The 13508-nt window shown below is 40.6% G+C and overlaps 1 pseudogene; it reads right to left on the reverse strand.

Annotated features, from left to right (window-relative positions):
* Positions 1 to 7493, reverse strand: part of LOC104431107 — a 10088-nt pseudogene extending 2595 nt beyond the window's left edge.
* Positions 7494 to 13508: the final 6015 nt, after the last annotated feature.

Raw genomic sequence — 13508 nt, forward strand, 5'->3', positions numbered from 1 at the left:
ATGTGTGGAAGGAGACTAATTGTTTCTTCTTCTAAGCTACAATTCCCACACAATAAATTAAAATCATTTATTAATTACTCTTTGGTCAAAAATTTCTAGCTATATTGTAATAGATTACAAGCCTATGTCATTGGACCATGTGGACTTCATCTGGAGCTTTTATTAGTTAATTTGACTATTTTCACAAAAAAAAATAATTTCACTTGAATCATTTGAGGGCTTAGAGTGATCATTTTCCCTAAATCCAAACACAAAAGTCTTGAAAGTTGGCAATACAAATTAATCTATAGCCTACTGAAGGTTTTGCTTTTTCACTTTGGCAATTAGTAAATACATATTAAAGTGTTCCTATTTTGAGTGCACGTATGAGGTGTAAATAAATGCCACATCTTAGATTTTGGATAAAAAGGAGAATTCCATGATTATCGAAAGAGGAGGTCATGTATAAATTGGCAAAGGTTGGCCTTGGCTTAATAGACTCACAGAGGGAGAATATATAATGCACAGTAAAGTGGAAAATAAGAAGAATCTCACACCAATCGATAAAGCCTCATCAACTATTTTTTTTTTTTAAAGAGGTGCATGTGTAGTAGGAGGAAAGGCAGTCAACCAAAAAGAGTGGATCATGTGCGCCGACTAAAATTAGATGGCATGATGGCATCCTAAATAGTTGAGCATCGTCAACCTTCACCCTCATAACTATCTTGTAAATTTCAATTATTGTTTCATATTAATAATTCTTACTATCAGCCATCTTAAGAAAAATGGACATGTACCTTTTCTATTCAAAAGATTTAACGGAATCAAAAGCCTTAGAGAGCGCACATAGCTAGCTTCTCCTAGAAACCTCTCCATTGAATATTCCTTTGAGTTTTCTTCTTCCTGACACAAAAAGGCAAAAGGCAAAACCAGAGCAATTTGATAACATTAGTCGATATCTGCCCAATAAGCACGATTGCAAGTGTAATTTCAAGTCCTGATTACTTATTTGCCACTTAACATTCGAATTCCCACGGAAACATTAGATCCTCCAATTCATTCATTTTGTCTTTTTTTTTTCTAGGATTACATGGACATAGCGCTCCCGTGGACAACAAGATAGCTAAAGCCAATCTACCGTTACCGGCTAAAGAAATGAAGATTTTAAAAAGGAGCACAACTTCAAATTCTTAATAATGTCGAATTTAAAGGGGAAAAGGAACCGAAGATACAAAGAAGAAACAATGTCAGTGAAAACCTGAAAACGAATGTCAGAAGACATGAAATGATTATTACTAGGTAGTACAAGAGAATCAAGATGCTTTTCTTGGTATGGGGTCACTTTCACTTTTGCCTCTATTTTGGACAAGTCTAAGGGAGAATGGTGGTGATCGACTGACTTGTCACAACTTGCATGTTTTCTCTGCCTGTGAATAAAATTCAAGTCTGACGGCTTCTAGACTCTCTGAATTATTCAAAGTTCTAACCTGTCAATTCAATTGTCTCTCATCTAATTTGGTCGTTTTAAGACACCTTTTTTTTCCGTCGCTCTATTTATAAGATTTTTCAAAACACTTGAATTTTTGCAATGAGAAAGTATTTCTCATAATGCTGGCGCAAAATTTCTAGGATAACGAGCACCTTTTGTTCCATAGTTAAATGTACCTATTCTTATGATGAATATTTTGAGTGGTTGATTGCTTTATCATCTCATGCCAATACAATTGCAAAAAATATGCTTAATAAGCCCTTTTAGAAAACTAGATAGCACAGCCATCATCACGATATTATTACTAGCAATAATATTTCCCTAATGATCCTTGAAAGTGGTGTAAAAAGTTGGGAGGTTTGTATCTCTGTTATGGAGGGATGTCAATTATCCAAACTCCTACGCTTTTATAGATATAAATTATCTAATGAATTCCTCGATTGCCTCCACTCTTCCCTATAAGGAGAAATGGGCATTTGGACCATTTAAGCATAAAACCGTTAATTATGTGATGTTTTATAAAATAATAATCTTGTCCCAATCTTGTTATTGAGATAAAACAAAACAGTTTTGATAAGGAGTAATGAAATTGTCAAAATCTGTCTGCTTGCGACTTTATCGCTAGAGGTAGTTTTCCCTCACTTAAGTCCCACTAAACCACCAACCAAAGCAGACGCTTAAATGCAACCGCTAGTTGTCATTTTCCACTTTCAACCTACCCCCTTTTGTATCATCAACCATTTGCAAAGTGCAGGAACAATGAATATGTTTTGAAGGGCATAATTGGACTCTTGAACGAGAGATCAACTTCTATGCTTTTCCCTGAATATGCAGCATAGACATCGATATTATCTTCTTTTATGAGGAAAAAGAAACACTCTGAAATTTGATTTTAATATTCATTTTAGAACGGATCAATGGGCAGATCAATCTGACATCGGGTCCATATATTCAAGCACCAGCATGACTAAAAAAAAAAAAGAGAATATTAAACTCAATACAACAGGGTAGAGAAGGCCAAGCTATGGGGACTGGGCTCCAGGAGGAAACAGCTGATCTAGTCCAACCCATTTGCACTTCGGTTTGGTCCATAAAATTTGGGTCTTCCCATCCATAAAAGCCTCTATGCTTAACTTCTTGAAAAGAATTCACATCTATTGGCTTAGCCATCCAGATCCTTGTATCGAGCCCAAATTGGACCTACAATCTACAATACCACTAGAAGAATAAGAGCTTAATCTTGTCAATAAACTCAACTCGTTTATTCATTCATGAAGGAGATTCCAAGGAAAATTTCTTATTATGAGCAAGAGGGCCTTGTTTCCGCTACCCTTTTTCTTTATGTTAATTAGATTTTCAATATAATCACAAGTACCATGACCTACTCAATTGCATTGCATCCGCCTACCTCATAGCCATCTGGACTTCCATTTGGTTTAAAACAGTGTGGTACAGTACCATCATGAGTCCTTCCTCCAAATCCCCACACGGTAAACGGTCTATTTGAATCACAAGACTAAATCACTTCTTTAATTTCCATTACAGCCTAAAGTGTCGGCACCATGAATTACTAAATGAATAAATTTATCACATCAATTGATTATAAGGAAAGAAAATAACTTCTCAAGTGATTTCATATTAAAACGTCATCAAAAGGCTACAGTAAAATTGTTACAAGTGACCAGGTTTAGGAGGCAAATTAAAATATACCTGCTGGTAGGAATTGTATCTTCCTTAAGGATCATTATCATGCAAGGAATCTGGATTTCTGGGATTTCCATTTGAAGCTGAAAAGTCCAAAAGCAACAGAATGAAATGAGATCGAGTATCAAAGAGATAAAGTTTTATAGGATAAACAAATATCCAAACGATTATGTACCTGTAAAGTCAACAGCAACTGTAAAAGTAAGTTCACAAATCACTTGGTATATAATCAAGAAAGCTGTACTGTTGCTTCTCACAAAATTGATCCACAAAAAGATGACTCTTGAGAACCTATACAGAGAAGTTATAAACCTGATGAAAGGGCTCATCAGAAAGAGTAGTATTAAACTATCTAAGAATGACAGACACCTTTTCATGGCCATGATGAGAAGCTGGAAAGTGAAATTTGCAACATTTCTTTCTTTGTGAAGTTTCTCCAAGTCTGCCTTGGACTTCTGAAGTTTACTGTAATAAACAAGTAGCAAATTAACATACAAAAAGCCTAAGTAGTACAAATTGCATAAGAATAGGCATTTACCCTATAAGTGCATGGCTCCCAGTAGTATCAAAGTCAATGCAGTCAATGACTAATGAATTCTCCTGCAACAAGTCTTACAGTATGCCAAAGCACTAGTGCAATAAATATCAGGCACTATGATTGCAGGTTTGTGTAAAACTTGTCCTTGATAACTTCGATTTTGCAAATAGTAAGAGAACCCCCAGACTCAACTAGCATGGATATTCTCAGGAAAGGATCCTGAGAAGAGGTAACAACAGAGTACAAGAATAAAGCAATGAAAAGACATGGCAAGGAACAATATCAAACAGGACCTTTCAAGAGAGATTATGGAGAGCTTACACTTTTAGAAAAGATATCTTTGTTTTCCAACTGGGAGCAGCGGAATATTATTTCAACAGCAGTCCTGGAAGCAACAGATTCCTCAGCACGGACAGTCAAGAGTAACCAGGTTTCTCAAGCATACTAGTAAATTTTTATTATGAAGCGACAGGGTCAAACTCTGACTTTGCTTTGTGACTGTCTGCAGAAAATAGAAAGGAGAAGATGCTTATCTAGATGGATTACTCTTGTACTTTACTGAACCCCTATGCATGGAAAATGACACGATAACAATGTGAGCCAGGAGTAAGTACCTCTGACGGCACATAGCTAGCTTCTACTAAAAACTCTACATCCTTTGGCTTTAACGTCTGCACTGAAACCTCCCGATCAAGATACTATTGAGATTTCTTCTTCCTCACATGGAAAGACAAAAGGCAAATAGAAACCCAAGTAATCTGAATGGACTAGTACATATTTTCCAAATACGCAAATTTCAAGTCATGATTACTTAATGCCATTTAACATTTGAACTCCTATGCAAAAATAAGATCATCCAATGCATTTATTTTGTATTTCCAGAATTCCATGAATGTAACATTCTGTAGACTGCACCTTACCAAAAAAACATTCTGTAGACTGCAAGACAGCTAAACCAATTTACCTGGGAAAGTGTCGTCCTACCACACTTGAACATCAAAGGTAAGAAAAGAGATGAACCCTTTTCTTGATAATTCCTACTTTAGGACAAAACCAAAAATGCAATTGATCTATAACCATAGTAAAATTAGCTAGTATATATGTCGGAGAAACTTTGCAATCAATCTGAGATTACTCCTTATATTACTCCTAACAGTCTCTCCATTTTCATTGAATTTGAGTTAGACCCTTAGGAAGATTGACTGAAATGTGACATAGAACATAGAATTGCAGTTGGATACATTGTTCATGTATAACCAGGAAAGGCCATGCATAGCTCTGGCTTCACCCATAAAATTCAGAGGGGAAAATAAACCAAAGATAGAAAAAGAGAATTGAAAATCCAAAAAGAAGTATCAAACTATGTGAAACGATTAAAATAACTGACACACCTTCACAGGTACATTGCAACATTTTGTGTCAACATCATATACATGAAACCTGACAAGAGATAAAAGTAAACAAACAAATGGTTTTACATAATATAGTCAAAACACGGACTGAATAAATTATACTTTGCCATATGTGGAAAGCTCACACCAGATGATGAACAGTCTCAAAGTGATAAGCTTAAAAATTCTTTCAATCCATGCAGGATCCAAACTATTTAATATAACTTTTGTCCTCCCAAGTTCCTCAAGCATTCCTTCTCTTTTCCTCAACTACACAGCTGCCATTGGATCATTCTACAAGAAACCATTGATCAAAGTTCATAAACCTTTAAGCAAGCTCAAATTTGGGCAGAAAAGAAGGAAACACAAACATGCAAAAATCTACAGAAAATAGTAATTTATTGTAATTATGAGCTACTTAACTAGATCAGTTCAGGTTTCTTACACAACCTGAAATTTGATCAAGAGTATATATGCGAGTTTTGACAAAAGCTGAAGTTACTCTTGCAGAAATTTTGGCAGAAGAGATTTGCCACACACAAGTTATACAGAAAATAGCATGACATATGCATGCAAAGACTGTCTTATAAATAACAGGCACCAACCAGAAATGCATACATCATACTCTGTGATGTCCTAAATTTTTGCAAGCATAAGAAGACAGAAAATCAAGTTTTAAGTTATGTAGTTGAAATTTTACTTCAAAATAAGAAGAAGAAGAAGTTACACCCTTCTATGACAACCAAATAAAAAAGAACCAAGAAGATCCCACGTGAATGTGAAAGCAAGATGCAGACAAAATAGAAAAACTACATACTAGTAGCAAGATGTACCTGAAAATGCTAATGAAGTTTCTCAACTTTGACATGACGTCAGCCAAGGATAACTGCAGCATAGACATAAAGCACATCTTACAAACTATGGGCATTGAATTTCAAGATTGATGCTCATGATTACACTATATGCATCGCAGGAAGTTTGTTGTCGAAAAGTATGATATGCTTAATTTGTACTAGCTCTTACCCAGATATCCTATTTGTATCTATGCTTAATCAGCAACACCAAGTTTAGATTTTGAAAGGTGACACATAATTCAGATAGTAACTTTGTTTCTGAAAAATGAACATTGTCAAGGAGCACAAGTGCAAGGCTTAGTTAGACTGTGTCTAAACTATCACCCCTTTTGAACAAACTGATGCAAAGCATTCCCGCTAAATTTGCAGCGGTATGTGATTCTTGTCATTTGCATGAGTTCCGACAGGTCATAGCTCGCAAGGCAGACTAATATTTTGGTTTGAAGAAAATAAAGAAATCCCCTTAAGTCAAGTCTAATGAGGAAAACAAGAAGAAAACTCCAATTAGACGAGCACGTCGGGAACACATCACCAGAAGTTCTTTGATAATATAACATCAATTAGTCCAGTGGCGAGGTTTGAGGAGAATCCCCATTGTGAAGAATGCTTCTCAGTTTTTCCGCTAACAATCCTCTGATAGACTGGTTTTTTTCTGGCCAAATCATCGTCTCGCCCGAAAAAGCAAGAACAAAATGCCGACAACGTTGACTCAGGTCTGAAGAAAACGAAGATATCACCACAGAATATCACAACAGCGACAGTGAATGGATGCATCATGCATGATATAATTTCACATTTAAAAAAGCGCAAACCTCAATTTGAGAGAAGAGAGCGGGGTCGACTGCGAGCTCGGAAGAGGTGGTCGACGGTGTCGTTGTGCCCGCCACCGTCGCCTCCTCCTCTCACATCCGAAAAAGCAACACTCCATTTTCTCTCTCCTCTCTCCCTACTTCCTCCCGTCTCTCGATCAAACTCCAATTTCAACCCCTTCGCCGATTCGATCCACTCCCACAAATCCCTCTCGAAAAACCCCCCGTCATCGACCGCTTCTCGTCTCTCCCCCTGAAAAGCCCACATTTCACAGAGAACTGCTCCTGTTGGATATTGTCGCGCCCACTCTCTCTATCTGCCTTTAGCGCGGGGGGTCGGTCGTTGCGTCTCGATCGAAACTAGGCATTATCCGAATCTACGAAAGGAACCCACGTGGAACGATCCGCGTGCAGAGCGACGGGACCTGAAATTGGTTTCCTCTTGGAGGGCCGCCAATGGCGTCGAAAGTGAATCAAGCTCGAGGCTTTGCGTGTGCTCTGGGATTCTTGGAGAAGTCCGTTGCCATATAGAGAGATAAGAGCTCGGTTCGACGTGTGCTGATCTCCCCCATTCGACGACATTCCATAACATGATGACCGTGACCAGGATGCCGTATCATCCCCTTTGTTGAGGAAGCAGGGGACCGGATAGAGAGGAAAGCTAGACCCGTGATGACCTGTGACGCTTCTCACTGCAGAGGGGGGACAGCTGAGAAAACATAGGGTGCACCTCTTTTGCCACCTCATTTTTTGTAATAGATCATTGATTGCGCGACACGTGTTCCTCGCTGGGCCCACCGGCCCCCTCTTCTCTTCACGGTCTCTCTCCCCGGCCTTTCCGCTGGCTTTTCGTCGCCTTGTTTTAGGCTGATTTCTTTCTTGAATTTCGCAGAGGGGGCACGAAAAGCCATGGCAAGAGCGTGAGGTTTTTACATTCTTGCCTATGTTTATGTTAGCATGAAAGCATTAGTAATTAAAATTTTTTAATTCATGATTTAAAGATTTCATTTTGCATGTGCAAGCCGCCCTAGCACAAAACAATTTATTAAATAACTTATGAGATCCGCATATAACTTTAATTCTCAAACCTGGAAATCCTCAAATATCTTTATAATTTGCGTCAATTATGAGAATCGTAAATTTCATATTCTCGTTAGTAACATGCCGAATATATTGGCAAATTGCATATATGACTCTCATGCACCGTTGAGAGAGGGAGGCTAGCAATTTGTTGGTTCCAGTCATTGAGCTGCTCTTGCTCAGTAAAAACGAAGAGGAGAGCCCCCACACATCCACAACCGAGACTCCCCAAACCATAACGTGAGAGAATTCTTCTCGTCGTCAACGACGCGACCATATCCCCGCATCTTCATAGCAAGCGACTTTCAGCCACCAAGCAACCGCTTGTCTCCATCGCTAGTCACTCAAGGCTCCCGTTCGCAGCCACACCCCAAACACCAAGGACAACCGTAGGGATATACCAAGGAACGAAGCAAAGAAAACCAAAAAAATTCGGTAGAAATGAAATATGACCGAGAACGTACTTGCTCATCACGGGAGAGGTTATACTGCATCACACGTGTTCCCGTGCTCCTTTCGACAACTCAAAAGTTGAGATTAAACCGAACGGATTTGGTTCAGGTATTTCATCGAACGTTTGAAGCGCACAGGCTAAAGGGGGAAAACCGACCAACTCGCGTCGGGACTCGCAATAATCAACAAGCAGTGACCCAAAATAGCGGCGCACAGACGAACGGGGCCGGTGCTCGCGAGAACCGGACAACGAAGAAGCCTAGTCCAGCGAGCCCAAAATTTTGCAAAACAGGGCACAAACAGGGGGTCGGCCAAGGGTCCCTACCCGGCTCGGTAGATCGGACCACGTCTGGTCGCCTCACAGGCCTCCGAGCCGGGGACCTCGGAAAAACGGCTCGTCCCGCGGAAAATCAAAGAAAGAAAAGAAACGTTACCGCGGGGAATGGGAGCGGCGGGTTCGAAAGCACGGTCGGGAGTCGTTGGACGGGGGTCAGGCGTGGCCGGACTGCCGGAGGACTGCTCGCTCTCAAAAACTCTACCTCGGTTGCTCTCACGATATTTTCACCTCCGAATCTCTCTCTCTCCCCTGTTTTTTAAGCTTGCGGCAAGCGCGAATAGCCCTGCCACCGCCAGCTCGCCGTGCCGGCCTGCCCCCGACCAAACATCCCGCTCGACGCCTCCACCGCTACCCTCTGCTGCTCTGTACGCCTTCCGCCCTTTTTGCAGACCGCGTGCGAGCTGCGTGGGAGGAGGAGTAGGAGGAAGGAAGATGTCCGCGGGCCGGGCCAAGGACAAGGGGAAATGGACTGGCCCGCGTGGGATTAGAAGAGGGAAAAGAATAAAAGGCCAGGCCGGCCGGCCTGCCCCGGCCCAGTCTCACTTTTTTTTTTAAATGATAATTTTTTAATAATTAAAAAAATAATAATTTTTTAAATTTTTAAATTTTTAATACTAATAATGCAAATGCTCCTAATATCTAAATGCAATTCAATTTAATGGAAATCATTTATATTATGGGTTGAAATTAATCTCTAAGTTTTATAAAATTAAAGAATGATTAAATGGGTTGCCAAAATTAAAGTGTTGATATTACCTTTTTCAAATTTTCCTTCATCACATGCAAGTACTTCAACAATAATTGCGAAACTAAACTATACTTGTATTCATGATGAGGTGAATCGTATTCATCTACTAGCAGTATGATTGGCAATTTCCAAAAACAACACTTATGTGATGAGGTTGCTTATGCCCTTCTTGATTTTTATTTTTTTTTTTGAGCTTTTAAAGAAGTTGCACTTACAGAAAATAATAGAGCTCGTTACAGAATTTCAAACCTTTAGTGGCAACTGTACACAAATCGAGCATGAACATAGTCCTTCCTTTGTTTCTCTTTTGTGATGTTCAAGAAACTCGGGTACAAATGGCACTTTTCAAAGAACCGCTCCATGAGGGGCATGAATGCCCTTCTGGTACCATTCATAAAAAGGTATTCATGGAGTCTCTTCAATTTTGTTTCCCTAAAGATGATTAGTCATAGTGCTCGAGCAAGTGAAAATTAAACAATCCAGCAATAATAAATATGAACCAAGTAAATAAATAAAGGTGGAAAGAAATAAAGAATCCAAGCCTTAGGTAAAAATTTACAAAGCCTTGTTATTAATGTCCAGATAGGACTTTCATGAGCTATAAATGGAAACTTGGTATAGACTCTCCAAAATAAACCACCATTAAAAAAAGAGAGTGAGAGAGAGGGAGACAAATATGCAAAAGTGAGGTACTCTATGAATACTAAATGAATTATTTTCCTAAATGAACTATAATATATGGAAATAAGAATCTAACCGATGCAATCTAAATGTAATGCAATGCAATCTGCTTCAGTCCCTAATTGCAATCCTAGATGTATTTTTCGATGGAGATGCAATCTATTCGTATCCATTTTGTTTTTTAACCTTTTCCTTTTATTTTGTATATATAAACACGAAATCAAACAAAGAAAATTAACCAAGTGCTGAAATAATATGAGCTAAAAGCTGATATGCATGAATCAACCCATATTTCAGCTCCATCACCATCAATTTGATCGTCCACCATCTCCGATCTGTCACTGCTGCCGTCACATCTCCGTTGCTGGCCGTGGCAGCCTCGGCCATGACGGAGCAGAGCATCTAAAGCTCATCACCACGGCCAATCGAACTTCTCTCTCATGCTCTCTCTCTCTCTCTCTCTTTTGCAGGATATTTCATTCACAGCAACAACCAGCACAGCGCACTCTCTGAAGCTTGGTGCGCGCGAGAGCAGAGGAACCGAGCGAAGCAAGAACACACGCAAGTGACAATTCCTCTCTAGGAATTTTTAGCTGGGTTTCTCATGTTATATTCCTCGCCATTTGATGGGAATTCCTATTCTACAACACCTCACCCTTCATGCTCACAACCTGTTCGACGTTTTACCTCAGGGATGACTATGATGAATCAATTGGTTAATTTGGGATTGCGTAAGAGTGATTTTGTACGTTATTGTTCAATATACTGATCATATATTGCGAATTGATGCTTCATCCAGGGGAGAGTATCAAGTAAAATGCGAATACTATCGTGATCTGTGAGTCTTGGAAAGCTGGGGCACGTGGTTTATGAAAGAAATCTATAGAAAACTGGATCCTAGGCCTTTTTCTCTCTCTTTGATGGTTCGATGATATTCTAGCTCGGACTCAGACTCTCACATCAGCATGGGTGATTATGCTATTGTGGTAAAGACACGGATACTAGAGCATCAAATTTGTCCCAATGTTTTTCTTAATTTCCACCAAGTTAAATCAGCAAGAATAACCATTGGGGGTTCGCCCCAGTGGCCACCCTTCCAACATAGAAGGGGGAGGTGAGAGGTTCAAATCCCCACCTTCTCAGGGGGGGATGGGAGTAGGGACGCGTAAGTTTCGAGAGTGGGTTGCGACTCCCACGCCCTGCACGAGGCCGGGTACAAGTCTGCAAGTGAGTGTAGAGTAGGAATAGAGTAGGACCGACAAAAAAAAAAAAAAAAAAAAAAAATAAGCAAGAATTAACATTCAAAAAGCAACACATCAGATCAATTCACTTTTAAGTTGGGAAAATTGCTAGAAAAGTTCTAAACATATTGCAATTGTACCAACCAGTCATAAACCTTTTTTTTTTTTTACCAATTTAGTCATTAACCTTTTGCTTTTGTTCAGTTCAATCCATCGGTCAAAATTGGCCCGGTGTCTTGAGGTGAGCTTTTTATAATAATATTTTATTTTTTAAAATTATTAATTTTTCCTTTTTTTTTTTTTTTCGCCCTCCTCCTTCCTTTGGCTTCGGCGATCAGCCGGTGACCGGTCACCGGATTGAGGCGATCCGACGAGGAGGCCTTGCCAAACACGACGGGCGAGCCCCCTTGCTGGATTTGGCGAGGGCTTGCCTCGCTTGGCGACCGCGAGGAGAGCTTGTGCCCAACGATGGTGGGGTGAGCCCTGTTGGATCGCCTCACTAGATCCAATGAGGGGGCTCATCGAAACCTTACGAGATCTAGTGAGGGCTTGCCTCATTGCCAACGCGTTTGGCGAGGGCCGCCTCACCCGGCGACTATGAGGCGAGCCTCGCCGAGATCCGATGGGGGCTCACCCGTCGGATCGCCTCAGTCCGGTGACTCGGCTAGCCTAGCTGTCGCGAGCCAAAGGAGGGAGGAGGGAGGAAGAGGGAGGAGGAAAAAAAAGGAAAAAGAAAAAAATTAGTAAAAAAATTGTAAAAAATAAAATATTAAAAAAAGCTTGTCGGTGTTGGCCGGCTACCACGTTAGCGCCGGCCTACCAATTTTGGCCGGATGGACTGAACTGGAACAAAAGCAAAAGGTTTAGGACTAAATTGGCCAAAAAAAGTTTATGACTTAATTTGCACAATTGCAATAGGTTTAAGACTTTTTTGGTAATTTTTCCTGAGACTAGTGAAGCTGCTATAAGGATCAAAGCTCGCTTAGCTGGAATTGCGGGCTTTGGCATTATAGAATGTAGGAAAATGGATGTCCGTGTAAGAGTAGAAGCCAAAGTCGCAATGATGGCTAAAAGAAGGATGGACTCAAGGGACCGATATGTTTTTTAGGAAAGGATTTGAGGAAATGTTAGAGCATCTCCAACCAGCACGTCGCATTCGCCAAATGTGGAGGGCGGAACCAATTTAAATTTCCACAAGGTATGCTTTTCCAAATTACCGCAGAAAATGGGCAATTTAGTACAGTAATATTTTTATCCAATCTTAATTACGGTTTTAGGTTTAGTTTTTTAATGTCTAAAGATCCATTTCGCGACATGCCAAAGCAATCGGCTTTTTTGCACCCGAAACTTTAAAATGTTCCTCAGCCAGCTATATGAATCCAACTAATGCTGTCGTGTATCTCAATCAATCACCAGGTGTGCCTCCTTTGACACCACAAAGTCGTGAATTGATGGAAGAGACGGTGCAGGAGATGAGGGCGGCCGACATTGCAAAGCCCCACATTCGATGGTGCAACCAGTTGATAGGGGAAAATTACCAAAAAGTCATAAACCTATTGCAATTGTGTCAATTTAGTCATAAACCTTTTTTTTTTTACCAATTTAGTCGTAAACCTTTTGTTTTTATTCTAGTTCAGTCCATCCGGCCAAAATTGGCCGGCTAGTGCCGACGTGGCAGCCGACCGGCACCGGTGAGCTTTTTTTAAATGATATTTTATTTTTAAAATTTTTTTTATTATTTTTTCCTTCTTTTTGTTTCCCTCCTCCCTCTTCCTCCCTCCTCCCTCCTCCCTCCTCCCTCCTCCTTCCTTTGGCTCGCGACCGGCCATGCCAATCGGTCGATGGATTGAGGCGATCAGCCGGGGTGAGCCCCGTCGGATCTAGCGAGGGCTCGCCTCACCCGGTGACCGTGAGGCGAGCTTGCGCCCAGCGACGGCGGGGCGAGCCCCCACTGGATCGCCTTGCCGATCCGATGAGGGGGATCGTCACACGGGCAAGGGCTCGCCGCCCGGCGACCGTGAGGCGAGCCCTCGCGGATCCGGCGGGGGCTTGCCCCGTTGGATTGCCTCAATCCGGCGACCGGTAGCTTGGCGGGTCATCGAGCTCAAGGAAGGAGGAGGGAGGAAGAGGGAGGAGGGGAAAAAAAAAGAAAAAAAGAAAAAAATTAATAAAAAATTAATAATTTTTTTAAAAAATATTATTAA

The sequence above is a fragment of the Eucalyptus grandis genome, chromosome 2 (assembly GCF_016545825.1).
Source record: "Eucalyptus grandis isolate ANBG69807.140 chromosome 2, ASM1654582v1, whole genome shotgun sequence".
In the NCBI taxonomy this organism is placed as follows: domain Eukaryota; kingdom Viridiplantae; phylum Streptophyta; class Magnoliopsida; order Myrtales; family Myrtaceae; genus Eucalyptus; species Eucalyptus grandis.